Below are 16,443 nucleotides of genomic sequence, written 5' to 3' on the forward strand. Positions count from 1 at the left end.
CTGTTAGGCTGGAATCAGGTCTGACTTGATGAAAGCGATGACAAAGTCTAGATCTTCTAGTAGAGATGTTGCTGTGAGAAAGTCATCATTTTGGCCCCGATCACCCCCAAACTCTTTGACCAATACTGGTGGTTACTGACTCTGACTATGCCCTGGACACTGCTAACAAGTCCCATGGACAGTGCTCTGGGTAAAAAGGTGTATGCAGATGAGGATTAATTATAATTAGTTCTGACGACCTGCCTATAAGTGCCTAGTATATGGTAGGACATGTAGGTACAGACCCCAGTGTAGTTAGGACATTCAAGAATGCACTGCTGTGGTCTCTGGTGTAATTGTAAAAGCAGGCCTGCCTTGCTGGCTGCATTTAAATTAACTAATTTTGATTAAATTGGACTTTGGAATTAAAATTGCTTCTAAAGTCTCACACTACCTTATATTTACATATGAGTCACTCCTAAGGGTGCCCCAAGGGTTGGGTGCAATGTAAATATAAGCTGAGACTTTATAATAGCTATTTTATAAGCCCTGTGAGGGAAAAATAACCAAATTTGTATCTCCACTGTAGTGCATTGACTCCATAGGCTAGCATTGGGAGACGTTTGTTAAAATAATAAAGTCTCATTTCCACAAGAGCTAAACATGTCATGTTTATTATCAAATTAAAAATTAGATTAAAACACACAACTTACCAAAGTTGGATTTATTATAGCCAGTACAGAGAAAGGTTTTAGAACTCTTCCTCAAAGTTACCTAAATCAGCCCTGTAGGGCCCTTTCCTGATTGCTCAGTCTCGGGCAGCCTGAGCCAAGCTACATTAATGAGGAGTGAAGTGGCCTGGGCTGAAACAAAGGAAGCATCTGGTAGGAGGAGAACTGCTGCAGCAGATGGCAGAGTAGGATGGGGGTAGAGTGGCCAAACTGGTTTTCAAAGGAAAGAAAGATACCTGGGACAGAAACTAGACCTCCCACATTTCCTGTTCTCACAGCCAGATGGGAGCCCCAGCAATTAGATTAGGAGAGGGTCTGGAATGGGTGTATTAAGGAAATATAGTCAAACAAGTAGATGGGCTCAGCCAGATGGAACCTCCAAGGAGAGGTGTTCTCCATGTTGGATTTTTAAAGAATGTTGCTTTCTGGGACAGATTTGTGCCATACTTCACAGGAAGTGGTGACCCTGGAGGGTGGCACCCTGTATCCCATTTTTCAGGGGTGTCCCCCTGCTTGCCAACCCCAGAGCAAATATAAATATGGTAGACCAACCCAACAATTCAGATCCCTGTTGGAAGAAGATACTTCTCCTGCAGAAGAAGGACTGCCCTGCTAAACCCCTAGTCTGCACCTGAAGGACTGCTCATAAAAGGACTGCAGCAGCTGGACACTTTGGGTTTCACCAAGAAAATACCTTTACCTTGCTTCTGCAACTCCAGGAGTGGACCTCCTGTAAGCTACAGATAAAAAGGAGCTGACCAGAGTACCCTGCATCAAGTCCCACAAGAAGATCCCGGCTGACTAGAGTCCGGTGTCTATTTGAGGATTCAGACCATGTGACCATGTGCATTCTGAGAATTGTAGTCCCAGCTTCCAAGAAGCAACTCAGAGCTTCTGGAAACTTGGATCAAGTTTGTGGACACTTCAAGGGTTCAAAATGTACTTCTGGAACCAGATGCAGACGTTTGGAGCAACTTTATGAAAAAGCTCCATAAGGTGACTGACCAGTCAACAAGAGTCAACTGTGATCCAGCTTGAATTTCAGGTTTGTTCTACTGAAGCTTTGAAGATTTGCCCTATCTATGAGACTTCCAGGAATTGACCAAGGCCTCGTGTTGGGTCAGGCTGATGATGTTGCATTGCAAGTTGGCCAGAAGAGGAGCCTTGCCTGGCAATGAGAGAAAAAGCTCCATAAAGAGAGCCAGAAGGTAAAACTTTGACCAAAGCCTTCCACTCAATGTATCTGACTTGAGCTCCATCGCGGGGTGCCTCAACTGCTGACTTTGCCGTGGTTAAGAGTGCCCATATGTCACTGGTTAGTGTTTTTTTTTACGCACTAGATTTTTTTTTTTACATTGAATCTTTAAAATGACAACTCCCTGGTTCCCTACATTGTTTTTTTGTTGTTTTGGTGTAATGTTAAAGATAACAATATTTCCTATTTTTATAAATTGAAGTTGGATTATTATGGTGCGTGTATTTTTACTTATTTATTGTTTTATTGATATTAAATGTTTTATACATCTGTCTCCCAACTTAAGCCTAACTGCTTGTGGGCCACGTAACCAAGGGTTGAGCAAGGATTAATTTATTGAGACCTAGACTGGAACTAGTGTGGGATGGTGGCCTACTACTAAGTGTAGGTACCTATCTGCCCTTACTGATACTCCACTTTCCAACATTAGTGGTGCTCAGTGGTGGGATCCAGTACTTGTATTTAATATCACAATAATGTTTAAGTGAAGCAAATTAAAAATCCTCTAAATTGTCCTACTGAAAGAATTGTTTTTGATTTTTTATTTGAACTAATTTCATTTTTTTTTTCTAAGTTCCTGACTCAATTTTTCAAACTTTATTTTCTGTGTTACAAAAAATGTAGGGATACCATGGGGCTTGATCTACCTACCCTTACTGTGGTTCAGCTTAGGAAATTGTGTAAGGACAGTGGTTTAGCAGGAGAGAGGGAGGATGACATTTCTAACCCCTCAGGGGAGGGAGAGCCCAGAGATGATGAGGAGTAAGGGGTGTCATGCATCCAGACTGTGACCAGGACAGGGCCTAGAGCTGGTGGGGCAAGAGGATTCATCTCAGGATGAGCAAACCTATCCTTTAGGGAGAGGGAGGTTGAGTCCCAGCTCTCCTATAGAGCCTTAGAGGCAGAAACGTTGGCCCTAGAAAAGAAGAAGTGAGCAACAGAGGAACAGAGAGATCGTGGCAGCGAAGTAGAGGTTGAGATGTCCAGGGGTGGTGGGTTTTGCCCCAGACTACCCTAGGTGATTGTCCATAACTATCAGGAGGGTGAAGATATACATAATTGACAGACAGCCTTTGGGGGTCTATCAGGATGAAAGGTGTAGTCCACCAAAAAGGGGTTCACTTTAGTGGGAATGTATCCCTGTTACTGGGAGGGGTAAACTCCTGATCCTAAGGGAGATGTCTCATCAAGACATTTGGTCTCACACTAGAGCAGCATAAAATGAAGTTTAGGGACACCTAGAAAGCCAATATGCAGTCCTGGGTTGGCTTTGTTAACACCTCAGTTAGGGCACTAAAGGGCTGTACTTATGAGAGGCTATACAATTTAATCATGTAGTAGCACATCTTGACTAATTGTATCTCTGAGATGTTACACAAGTATTTAGTGGACTCTAAGCTGTCTAGTCCCAGGGACCTGGGAGAGGCAGCTGTGGGGTGGTTGAGATCCAGGCTTTCCCCGGGGAAAGCCCAAAGGAAAGAAGATAAAAAGTCAAAAGAGTCCTCACAAGAGCCACAGAAACCTGCGCAAGGAGGGAGCGCCCAGAGCCATGCCACTTCCAAGGGGAGTGAGGTATCAGGTGAGGGACTTTGATCCTGCTAAGGCAGGGACGTTCTATGTACTTGCAAAGGCAGGGAAGTGGTTTGAATGTTTCCAGCCAGGACACAAAAGAGGGGATGCTATCTGCTCCAAGAAGCCCCCCACTGGTGGGCAGTTCCATGGGATTGCTAGTGTAGGTGTGGGGGTGGAAGTTGACCCAGAGATGGGGTCAGGGTATACAGAGGTTACCTCAGTGTCTGTGGGAGGAGTGGATGTTACAGCCAGGCTGCTTTACCTCCAAGCATGGAGAAGTATTGAGGCCTAAAGTCAATGGGCTGAGGTTGAGGCTTTGAGAGATACAGGAGCCAGTGTGACTTTAGGCACAGAGAAACTGGTTTCTCCAGAGCAAATCCTACCTGGTGTATTCCATCAGGTAACTTATGCAGACAGCAGTGCCGAGCTCCATTGCATGGCCATGGTGAGCTTGGAATGGGGAGGTGTGACAGGTCCTAAAAAGTAGTTGTGTCTTCTGACCTTCCAGTAGAGTGTCTACTGGGAGATGATCTTAAAACATCTGAATGGTGAAAAGTAAAATTAAGGGTCCATGCGCAGATGCTGGATCTCCATGAGTGGGTGTGTGCTGTGACCAGGTCACAAGATGCACAACAAGGAAGTGGTGGACACTTGGACTCTGGAACAATGGGCCAAACCCCTAGGAGCCAGGGAAAGGGCACAGGGTCTGGTGAGCCAGCCCGAGGAACTCCAGAGATATAGGCGGAATCCAGTCCTGAGGGGGAGGATCTGACCTCGGAGGTAAGGATTCCACCCCTGCAGGCTCTGCCTGACTGGGCAAAATTACAAGGAGCAGGTAGACACACCAGGGAACAGCTGTGCCAAGTGCAAAAAGAGTGATCCATTCTTGCAGACCTGAGGCAGACTGCCTCCAGGGAAGAGCACGGTGATGCCAGTGGATTCCATAGGGTTTACTGGCAGGATGGACTCCTCTATACTGAGGCAAGGGACCCCAAACCAGGGGCAACCAGGAGAGTGATTGTCCCCCAGAAGTAAAGGGAATTCCCCCTCACCTTAAGGCATGGTATCCCCTTGATACCTGGAATTGGCTGATCAACCATTTCTACTGGCCCAACATGCCTGCAAAAGTGAAGGAGTTCTGTAGCCCCTGTGTCACCTGTTAGGCCAGTGGCAAGATAGGGGCAGGCCAAAGTCTGCCTTAATACCATTGCCAGTGAAAGGGTCTCCCTTTGAGAGGGTGGGGATTGATATTGTTGGAGCCTTAGATCCACCAACTGCCTCATGCAACAGATACATGCTGGTGGTAGTTGAACCTGCCACTAGGTATCCAGATGCAATACCCCTTAGAACAGTCACTGCTCCCACAGTGGCTAGGGGCCTATTTGGTGTGTTCACCAGAGTGGGTTTCCCCAAGGAGGTGGTCTCAGATAGGGGCACGCACGTTATGTCTGCCTATCTGAAGGCAACGTGGGAAGAAAGTGGTCTTACTTTTTAGTTCACCATCCCTGACAAACCCCAGCAACACAAGGCAGACATGACCATGCTTATGGTCACAGGTGAGGGAAGTAAGGAGAAGAGAAAACCTCTGCCAGACCTCCTCTCTATCAATGTGCAAGATGGGTCAGTGGAGGGAGTTGCACTCTCTTCCCAGCTGACAGACTTGCAGCAAAAAGACTGCAAACAAATGTTGGAGCAGTTTGCTAGGCTATTCTCTCCATCTCTTGGACTCACCACTTGGTGTGTCCACAACATTGACAATGGTGACAGCTTACCTATTAAAAACAAGTTGTACAGGTTGTATGACCAGGTCAGAGCCAACATCAAGAATGGGGTAGCTAAGATGTTGGAGCTATGGGTAATTGAGCCCTCCGATGTCCTTGGGCCAGTTCAGTGGTTCTGCTACCCAAACCTAATCCCCAAGGTGGGGTGAAGGAGTTGAGATTCTGTGTAGACTACAGAGCTTTGAAGGCAGTCATTAAGAATGACAATCACCCCCATACCTAGAGCTGATGAGCTCATTGATAGGTTGGGGGCTGCCACATTTCTTTACACATTTGTCCTGACCTCAGGATACTGGCAAATTACCTTAAGTCCTGGAGCCAAGGAGATGGCAGCATTTTCCACCCAAAGACTCACTATCAATTCAAGGTGATGCCCTTTGGTTTGAAAAATGTTCCTGTCACCTTCCAAAGGTTGGTGAACAGAGTCTTGTCTGGGTTGGAATCCTTTAGTGCAGCTTATCTTGATGATATAGCTGTATTAGATCCACCTGTGAGGATCACCTGGTCCACCTGAGGGAGTGCTTCAGCCCCTGCAACAGGCAGGCCTGACTCTTAAGATAAGGAAATGCCAGATAGGGCAGAGTTCAGTGGTGTACCTGGGCCACCTTGTGTGTGGAGGACATGTACAGCCTCTCCAGCCCAAAATCTAGACCATCCTGAATTGGGAGGCTCCTAAAACCCAGATTCAGCTCAGGGCCTTTCTTGGTCTGGCTAGGTATTATGGAAGACTTGACCTGAACTATGGGACCATTGTGGCCCCTCTGACAGAACTCACATCCACAAAGCAGCCCAACAAGGTAATTTGGACCACAAAGAATCACAAGGTCTTGGACACCCAGAAGAATGCTATATATTCAGCACCAGTGTTACTGGCCCCTGACTACAATAAGGAATTTCTGGTACAAACAGATGCTTCAGAGCAAGGGATTGGGTCGGTGTTGTCACAAGTAAACAACAAGGGCCCGGACCAGTCAGTTGCCTTTATTAGCAGGGGACTCCTACCCAGAGAACAAAGATGGAGCGCCATTGGGAGGGAGGCCTTTGCTGCAGTCTGGTCCCTGAGGAAGGTGAGGCCATACTGGTTTGGCACTCACTTCCATGTTCAAAGTGCACATAGACCTCCCAGTTGACTCATGTAGATGAGGGGGGAAAACCCAAAACTGTTGAGGTGTTCAATTTCCATAAGGGGATTGACTTCACAAGCAGATGGACTTTCCAGGTTTTTCCACATAGCTGATGAGGGTGACCAGGGTCTAGGTTAGTACACATCACCTATTGTTTGGGGAAGCAGGCTGAGAAAGACATTATTTTGGCCCTTATTACCCCCAAACTATTTGACTGATACTGGTGGTTACTCTGACTGTGTCCTGGGCATTGCATAGGTAGCACTGTGGTCTCTCGTGTCATTGTAAAAGCAGGCCTGCCTTGCTTGCTGCTTTTAAATTAAAGTGAACCCCAAGTTCAACTTTGAAATTAGAAGTACTTCTAAAGCCTCAAATTACTGTATTTTACATATAAGTCACCCCTAAGGTTTGCCCTAGGTGCCCCAAGGGCTAGGTGCAAAATACATTTAACCAGGGACTTTATAAGGATGTTTTGTAGGCCCTGGCGAGGGGAAACCAGGCAAATGTGTTTTCCTCATTGTAGTGCATTGGCTCCATAGGCTAACATTAAAAAATAATAACATTTAATTTCTGCTAGAAAGGAGGTAAATATTTTATGTTTGATATCAAGTTAAAAGTTAGAATTAATCCCACAACTTGCCAATGTTGGATTTATTATAAGTAGAACAGAGAAAGAGTTTTAGAACTCTTTCTGAATGTTACCAAAATCAGCCCTGTAGTGTTGACTTTGCCCCGGTCAATCGCAACCAGATGCCCCCAGTTGGCACCATTATTCTTTAAAAATGCATTTTTCCAGTTCCCTACGTTGATTTTTGTTGTTTTAGTGTCATTTTCAAGATGAAAATATTTTAAGTTTAGATGCATACCTGCGCTTACTAAAGATCCACTTTCAACAGCTGGTAAGTTCAAGTTCTGTCTTAGTGTGTAGGGGATCTGTGACATTAGAAGGAAATCATTTAAAATCAGGTGGATACCTCTGGCTCTCAGTTACTCCACCACTGACTTGAGAAGCCTGGCAAAGTACCAGGGAGCTGAAGACATACCAAAGGGCATAGCACATAATTTGTAACAATTGTCTTTCAATTGAGACTGCGTTAGACCTGACAGCCTTAGGGTGGTGATCCTCCAAAGTTTTGCCTGCCTTTCCTGTCTCCACTTTTCTGAAACTGCTTTTGCTGGTTTTAGGCCTCTGCATACTTTACCCCCACCAACCAGTGCTAAAGTGCAGATGCTATCTCCCTTAAACATGGTAACATTGATTAATTCCCAATTGGCATATCTGATTTACTTGTAAGTCCCTAATAAAGTGCACTACCTGTGCATATGGCCTGTAAATTGAATGCTACTAGTGGTCCTGCAGCACTGATTGTGCCACCCATATAAGTAGCCCCTCAACCATGACTCAGGCCTGCCATTGCAGTTTCACTGTCACTTTGACTTGGCATTTAAAAGTGCTTGCCAAGCCTTAAACTCCCCTTTTTCCACATATACATCACCCCTAAGGAATGCCCTAGGTAACCCAGAGGGCAGAGTGCTATGTAGGGAGAAGGCAGGACATGTACATGTGTGTTTTATATGTTCTGGTAGTGGAAAACTCCTAAATTCAGTCTCTATTACTGTGAGGCCTGCTCCTTTCATTGGATAACATTAGGGCTACCCTCATGTACTGTTGGAGTGGTAGATTCTGATCTGAAGGGGTAACCCCGTCATATTTAGTATGGCCAGAATGGAAATAGAAAATCCTGATTATTGGTGAGGTTGGATTTTATATTACTATTTTAGAAATACCACTTTTAGAAAGTGAGCATTTCTCTGCACTTATAATCCATCTGTGCCTTACAGCCTGTCTCCAATCAACGTCTGGGCTGGGCTGGTTGACAGTTTCCTTGTGCATTTCACCCAGACAACCACAAGCCCACGACACTCAGTCACACCTGCACTCATTCGCATACTGAATGGGTCTTCCTGGGCTGGAATGGTGGATGGCCTGTCACTTACATTTCAAAGGCTAGTGGCTTGCCCTCACACAACGGACTGGTAAACCCCCTTCTGGTACCCTGGCAGCTAAACCTGTACTGAAAGGAGAACTTGTGCACTTCAAAAACACTCTTTGAAGTCTCCCTCACTTTAAAGGCATTTTTGGGTATATAAACTGTGTCTCCGACCCCACCAACATGAGAGTCTGGGCTAAAAAATTGATAGTGATGTGCATAGGACTCCAGTTGGAAATACTGCACTGTCTTCAGGACCCATGCATCTTTGGTAATCACGTACCATTTGTGGAGATGAAAGTGAATTCTGTCCCCCATTTCTAACTGGGAAGAATGAACAATCTTTGCCTTGAAAGATGGCATTAGAGGATGTTCTTCACATGCTTCCCAGGTGAGATCATCCCCTGAAGCCTCTTAAACAAGAAGAAAAGAAAGGGATTCCTCATTGTGCGTTATCCCAAGATGCAGATCTGTACTTGGTTTGCCCTCAGTTGCAGCCTGAATAGCTGAAACGAATGGTGAAGCAACCCCTGTCTCAACCTGCTCTATAGAAAAAGTGGGATTGGAATATGTCTCTCAGGGCTGACTGTGCCTTGTTTAAAGTTGTGAACGCATTCACAAATCTTGTCACTTCTTTTTCAAAGGGATCATCGAAAAGCAAACTTTTGACTGAGGGACCTGTTTCATTAGTTGCCAATTTCCACAATTTAGTGTCAATTCTAAAGGAGATAGAACAGCAAAGTTCAGAAGATAGGGAACAATTGGAGATTCCCAGTAAACAAATAGCTCTTTTTGCCCAGTCAGCTAGAATGTCTGGGCCAATAGTGGATTTCTGTTCCTTTGCTGTGAAGGCTAGCTCCAAAACCTTTGCTAATGGGCCAGATATATGAAGCCATTGGTCCTGGCATGCCTTCAAGAATTGATCTATTCCTTTTTTGGTGCCTTTCACAAATGTCCATGAAAATCTAGAATGTATAGCATCTATGTCAGCTGTAAGAGCTACGTTATCTGACAGAGAAGGAGGAGACATTTGTCCTAAATCTATTCCTTATCTCCTTAGCAAATGTTTTTTTTGACTTCTAGTCAGGATGCATGCTGCCATCTTGTGAGATGGAGTCCATTCAGATGAACAAGGATAAAAATGTCCTAAGGGTAAAAGGGGAAGATGACAGTTTGAAGGGCCTTCTGTCATGTCAAGAACATCCTGACTACACTTTTTGGGGGCAGGGAGCAAGATTTGCAGTCTTTAGTATCAGAAACATCTGAATCTCCTTCAGGGCTGTCCTGTGATGAAATGATGCTACCAGCCTCATCTTCCTCATCTACTTCTGAAAGAGGGTACAGGGAATATAGATGCACTTGTTTAAGGTTCTCCAGAGCCTCTGTTTTGGAAGAAAGCTTAAAGCTGATATTGATTTGCCTTCAGCAGGTTCCACTGGAGCTGTGCGTGAGAAGCCTGGAAAAATAGAATGAATCTCTTCAGCAAGGAGACCAAGTGATGTCCTAATGTACCTCTGAACATAATTCTGGAGGGCCTGATCAAGAGCAGGTACCTGGGTAAATGAGAAATTCCACAGCACTTGCAGTTGTGAAATATATAGCCATGTTTACTACATTACTCTGAGACCTTGTTATGGGGTTCGACAGAGTCAATTTGAGTTCCAAGTGGGGCTAACCCACAAAGGCAAAGGTTATGCTATATAGCCTGGAACTCTATCAAGATAGCTCAACAGAATGGCTGGAAAAATAGCACTGGATCAATCATCAGAAAGGAACAATAAAAACAATTGTAACAATAATTACAGCCCTCAAAAACAAACATGTACTCTATTATTGGTTCAGCCCTAACAGAATGTATGTCAAAGGGTTAAATATTTCAGCCCTGAATTCAGGGGATCTCCGGAAGTGGAGGAGAAACCTTGTTGGAAGGAATATGGGCCAGCCGGGCGCTAGGCTGTCGAGAGACAATTTTGCAGGCAAAACACAGAGCTCCCGTGATCAATCTCCTAGCTGAGAAGAATGCAAAGTGCATCAATAAAAAGGGACAGTCTTAGGGACAATGTTCACACTCGGGGAAAGCCATGGTGAGAGCCTCCTGCAACCTCCACCAGAAGAGGCCATAACAAAATGTCAGAGGAGTGGGAAGTGTTATGAATGTCTGACCTGCGGGTCCAACAAACAATTGAAATGCCAGCAAAGCGGTCAATCTCAGGCACTACAAAGCAAAGTATTGACAATCAAGTTAAAGAGTGCTTAACAAGGGCAAAGAAATGATAGATACATTAGAAAAGCACTATGAGAAATATATATGAGGTACTTCATATGGGCGATGAGCATTAAAGAAGAGGAGGTGCTTATGTAAAGAAGCCTGTTTAAAGAACTTCAAGGTTTTTGACTGTGTGTTGGTGGGTATTGTCGTTTTTCTACCAAAACTCTTTGGTTATACTGTGCTTGTTTACATTGCTACTGTATTGAAAAAAACAAGTAGGAGAATACATAATCTGAAGCCTCCAGGCCTGACATAGAATTTGTTTCATCAGGAGATATCCAGTAGCAATGAAATGTTTATAGATCTTATATTCCTCCGAAGAGGTTTGCTTTGATCGTATTAAAAACATCTCAGCATTCTAACTGAAATAACTGATTACATAACCTCTTGTTTCCTTGACACACAACTTTGTCTATATATTATGATAGCATAGGTCCTCTGAGTATAGCTTATAATATTGGCTGAACTGTCCTCCCAGTAATCTTAATAAACTCTTGTTTGATATTCTGCATTGTTGATTAAAGGTGTGATCTAGTAACAGAGAACAATTGAAAGCATTTTATCAGTAGGTCATTTTGTTGTGAGAGGTAGGTTAAATCCAAGGGCATAAGGCTGTTTTCTGATATTCTTTTGTGATGAATCTGCACGTAGATGACTACACCAGTGGTTACCAACCTGTGGTCCAGGGACGCCTGGGGATTCGCAAAGCCTCCTCAGGGGATCTGCGACTGCTTAGAAAATTAAATAATTTTAACAGTAATTAAAAGTAATAGTAACAGACAAAGGGCCAGATGTAGCAAACGATTGCGACTCGCAAACGGGCCGAATCGCAATTTGCGACAGTGCAAAATCGGAAATGGGATGCAAAAAGCCAATTTCTGACTCTCAAAAAGCGATGGGACCCGTTTGCGAGTCGCATCCGGTGCGACCCCATTTTGCGACCCGCAAATTGCAAGTCGCAATTTGCGAGTCGTAACCCATATGCAATTGCAACTCGCAAATTGCGACTAGTCGCAAAAAGCCCAGTTTGCATGTCCCATTTACCACTAACTCAGAGCAGGTGGTAACCATTACCAAAGTATAAAAGGGGACCCAGAAGGCATCTGGGTTACTCAAGATGGCAGAGATATACCTGATAGCAGTGAGGAGGAGAGTCTACGCAGCCCAGCAGAGGAGGAGGAGGGGCCACAGACAGGAGAAGATATATAGAACCAGGCAGACTCTTTTTCAGCAAACTGAAGAGGTGATCTATGACAAATACCGCCTTAGCAGCGCAGCCATTCTAGAATTAATAGATTTACTGAAACCACAGCTAGAACACAAGACTCTGCGTGGCTGCGCCATCCCTACGCATGTGCAAGTACTATGCGCACTGCAACTCTTGGCCTCAGGGAGCTATCAGGGGGTCATTGCCGTGGCAGGTGGGGTATCCCAAAGTGCAGTGTCAAGGTTCCTCAGGGCATTCCTAGATGCCTTAGTCACGCACATGTCTTACTTCATATACTTACCAAGGAATGAGGCAGAAATTAACAGCACCAAGCTGGTCTTTTACCGCATTGCCCACTTTCCTCATGTCATAGGGTGTGTAGATGGGACACACATTCAAATATGCCCCCCTGCTAACCTGTAACACATTTTCCGCAACAGGAAGTGTACCCACTCACTCAACATACAGGTTGTTTGTGATGCCCATTATGTCATCACGGACATCGTAGCTAAGTTTCCTGGCAGTACCCATGACTCATACATTTTTAGGCATAGTGGGATACATCAACGCCTGGAACGTGGGGAATTTGGAGACGGTTACCTCCTAGGTAGAGCCACAGACACTTGCAGACATACACACAGGTCACTGTGCACGACAATCTGGACTTCCTAACCGTGTACTTTTGTGCCCAACAGGTGACAGTGCATATGCTCTCAGGCCTTGGATCATGACTCCGTTTTTAACACCCAGAACTGAATCAGAGAGGCAATACAACAGTGCGCATAAGAGGACCAGGAACCTGATCGAGCGCACCTTCGGACTGCTGAAGGCAAGATTCAGATGCCTCCACCGCAGTGGAGGCGCCCTCCAATACACCCCCATTACCGCTTTCAAAATTGTGGTCGCATGCGCCATCCTCCACAACATAGCCACCCGACGTGGGCTACCTCTCACCCCTGCAGACCCAGATCCTGATGATGAAGAGCAAGAACAACCACATCGCCATCATGGGGATAGGAGTCTAGCTAATCAAGGCAGACTGAGACGGGACCACACTGCAACGCAATATTTTGGACGGTACGTGTCAACTCCCACCATACTCACCTATTAACCATTTGTTAAGTGGAACAAAAATAACTGTTTTATTAATGTCATGAAGAAACTATATACAAGTTGAAATTGTCCATGGGCAGGAAAATGCCAACCAGTCATGTGGCACATTAACGCCATGTGCCACATTAATCTGTCCTGGCTGTTATCTATGATCTCCTGCCCCTCCTGCCAGCCTGGCTGGTCCCTGCTGCGTCCATGGTGCTGTGCCTACCACTCCTCAGCACCCTACTGTCAGTGGCAGAGACACTGCTCACTGTTGAGCCCTCCTCCCAAGTGTATTTGTTAACTTCCTGGCTGTGATGTCATCATCATGTGCCAGGAAGTGTTTCCAGAGTGTTCTGGTATGCTTTCTGGAGTGTTTTGCTGCACCTGCAAGCAATTTTGAAGGTAATCGCAATTTGCGACACCCACTCGCTAATTGCGAGTTCGTTTTTTGCACACTCGCAAACAGCGACCTCGCAAACTGCGGACTCGCACACAGCATTGCGAGTCTGTCTGCGAGTCGCAAAATCGGATCGCTTTTGTTTCTGACATTCCAATTTGCGACTCGCATTTTGCGAGTCGCATCAACTCGCAAAATGCGAGTCGCAATTTTTATTTTTGCTACATCTGGCCCTAGGTCCCCAGCTTATAATAATGGCTCAGCTGGAGAGTCCCTTGATTCCCATAAAGATTCAGTAGAGCTCCCTGGGCTCCAGTAATGATAAAGTGGGGGTCCACAGAGGTGAAAAGGTTGGGAACCACTGGAATACATGATTGTTAGACCTGTAAGCCTTAGGGTGGTCGTCCCTCAAGTTTAAAGGAAAATGGAATGCGTTTAAAAATGAAAAATGAAAAGTTTTGGGACCACTGCCTGCTCTTAAAAAACTTTTTGCATGCATTCACAAAGGGAAAGGGGTCCCACTTGCAGTAGGTTGTAACTGCGATTGTTTTGCTACCGAATTCACGGTCACAAAACAATCATACATACCTCTGCGTTTCGGTATTTGGAAGGGACACCCTTGACACACCCCTTCCTATTACCGAATCAGTATGTAGTCACAAATCCAATTTGCGATTCGGTAACAAGTTACCGAATCGCAAATAATCCTTGTTACATACCAAAACGCATTTTTGCGATCGCAAAAAGGCCCGTTGGGCCATTTGTGATCGCAAAAATGTTTGATTCATCTGCCCCTTATTGCCTGTTGGTTATCTCTGGCCATATGACTGAGGATATCTGACTGCTGGGCTTTATGTATTCCTCCTAGACAGCCACACACAATATGGAGCTTAGGTGTACTTTATGATGGATAGTCCATCCCCGGCAGGATAGGAGTGAGGGGCTGGTCAGAGTCCAACTTATACCTGAATAGGCTGTGTACCGTTCTACTAAACACCCCCTGTAATTAGTCGGGAGCCCGGACAGGGAAGGCAGGATGCCTAGGAACTTCAAACAAAAACCTCTAGATGCTTCTGACTCACTTCGGAGGCACAACTGGGTATAAATTATGCCCAAGCCTAATTATAATTCTATTTGTGGAAGTGGCGGAATTTGGTAATGCAGATTTCCTGCTAAATTCTGTCAACTCAAATTATTCTGCTGTTTGCGCCTCATGATGTTCACAGGAATAATGCGAGGCTCCACAAAGTGTGCTTGTTTACTGGCCCCAGCATGATTTTCACATGGAGCCTTCCAGTGCCATTTTATAATGCCAGTGGACGCAAGCGGTCCATCAACCGGTCAATGCGTGCCAGCAGGTATGATTGAGATTTTCTGGCCTCTGGAGCAAAATCTGGTCACCACAGAGCTTTCCAGGGCTATTTTGCATGGACGGTCCTAAGTGGTCAGGGCTGCTTATTGATTAGATTTTCTTCACAAGAAGCAGCTAATTCAACTCAAAAATAACTTTTTGAGTAAATATTCTTCTTGAACGGATGGTTTAGGTAGTTTTTTAGTACAAAAACACATTTTTTTATTTTACTTTTATTTCATCAGGAATGAACTGCTACAGAGACTCTAACTTCTTCCTCTCCTGTCCAGAAGGCTCCTCCTAATGCTTTTTCCATCCTCTAGCCCCTTTTCATTTTGATTTCAAGTTTAAAGGATCGCACAGTTTGTCTGCAATTACGGCTTCCTTTGTTTTTTTGGGCTTGGTTTTTGTGGCATCCCAAGTACGTTAAAAAAAACTGTATGTGTGGTATACATTGTTTTAAAACATCTATGATTTGGGCCAGGGATGGCATCGGATTAAATGCCAAAGGTACTTTTAGTATTTCACCATTTTGCTCCTGCAAAAAGTGTATTTTGGTGGGGTAACAATGTTTTGATACTTTGAGGGGATGTATGTTGTTGGAATATATTTATACCTGACTTAGTTTTTGTTTTTGACATTGCAAAATTAATGATAGTGTTTTCTTTATTGTTTATCATGCCTCCTTTGTCTGGCCGGTGTGTGTGTGTGTGTGTTCGTGTGTGTGCATGTGTTTGCCATATGTCAACATTTTATATTTCTTCTCCATACCATATCACCTGCAGCCATTTTGTGAGTTTGTGTAATCATTGTCCATAGGCCTTCTTGTGTTCTTTTTTGTCCATGGCTCCTTGCTTATGGTTTAAACACATGGCCGGAGCTATTTTGTCTAGTCATCCAGTGTGCCTTTGTGTAAATCTGTTATTCATGCCTTCTTGAATTCATGCCTTCGTGCTTGTTGTTGTTTGAACATGTGATGGGTATCCATTTTATGTAGCCAATCAGTGTGATTTTGCCATAGGCCTGCATGTGTTCTTTGCTGTTGATGCCTCCTTGCTTGTTGTTGTATGATCATGTGGCTGGTGTCCATTTTGGGAAGTAGTCAGTGTACTTTTGCCACATGCCTGCATGTGTTTTTTGTTCTCAATGCTTTCTTGTTGTTTGAACATATGGGCTGCAGCTATTTTGTGTAGCCAACCAGTGTGTTTTTGCCATAGGCCTGCATGTGTTCTTAGTTGTCCATGCCTTTTTTTGTTGCTTGAAGATGTGGCCAGCAGTCATTTTGTATAGCCAGCAAGTGTGCTTTTGCCAAATGCCTGCATGTGTTCTTTGTTGTACATGTCTTCTTGATTGTTGTTGTTTGAACATGTGGCCGGTGGCCATATTGTATAATCAGCCAGTGTGCTTTTGTCTTAGACCTTCATGTGTTCTTTGCTGTCCAGGCTTCCTTGCATGCTGCTGTTTGAACATGTGGCCACCAGCCATATTGTGTAGCCAGATAGAGTGTTAAATGTTATATTCCAATTTTTAAAGTCATTTTTTCTGGACATTGATAGAAGGGGGAATATATGATTTTGTTTTTTGTTCATGTTTACTTTGTTCCTAATATCAGTTTAATGTGCTTGACAATCACTGTAGGATGTATGTACAGTGTTTATATATTATCAAATGCATTTTGTTTTCCATTT

Source organism: Pleurodeles waltl, chromosome 10 (genome assembly GCF_031143425.1).
Source record: "Pleurodeles waltl isolate 20211129_DDA chromosome 10, aPleWal1.hap1.20221129, whole genome shotgun sequence".
In the NCBI taxonomy this organism is placed as follows: Eukaryota; Metazoa; Chordata; class Amphibia; order Caudata; family Salamandridae; genus Pleurodeles; species Pleurodeles waltl.